The sequence below is a fragment of the Penaeus monodon genome, chromosome 31, assembly GCF_015228065.2.
Source record: "Penaeus monodon isolate SGIC_2016 chromosome 31, NSTDA_Pmon_1, whole genome shotgun sequence".
Taxonomy (NCBI): domain Eukaryota; kingdom Metazoa; phylum Arthropoda; class Malacostraca; order Decapoda; family Penaeidae; genus Penaeus; species Penaeus monodon.
This window is the reverse complement of record NC_051416.1, coordinates 24963090-24963414: the sequence shown is the minus strand read 5'-3', so window position 1 is coordinate 24963414 and position 325 is coordinate 24963090.

The following is a 325-nucleotide window of genomic DNA, read 5'->3' as shown; positions in this document are numbered from 1 at the left end:
ATGATAATACATTTTTACTATCTACATATATCTATCTGTAATAGGCATATTTTAGCTAGGAGACCCACATTCACCCACGCCACCAATATAACAAATTCTCTTATAAAACAATATTACGTAACACGCCACCAAATCGCCCGAACGAGCGAACCAGCACACCAACAGGAAATGCAACTTTATCAACTCAAACGCAAGACTTTTTGTCCTTAATGAAAAGCCTCCAGATTGGGTCGAGGCTTGTAAGTGTGGGATCAAACGTGCTTTCCGAGGCACCTGATGGGTTTAGGGGAATGACCTTCTGGCTGTGCGGCTAGGCACTGGGAGC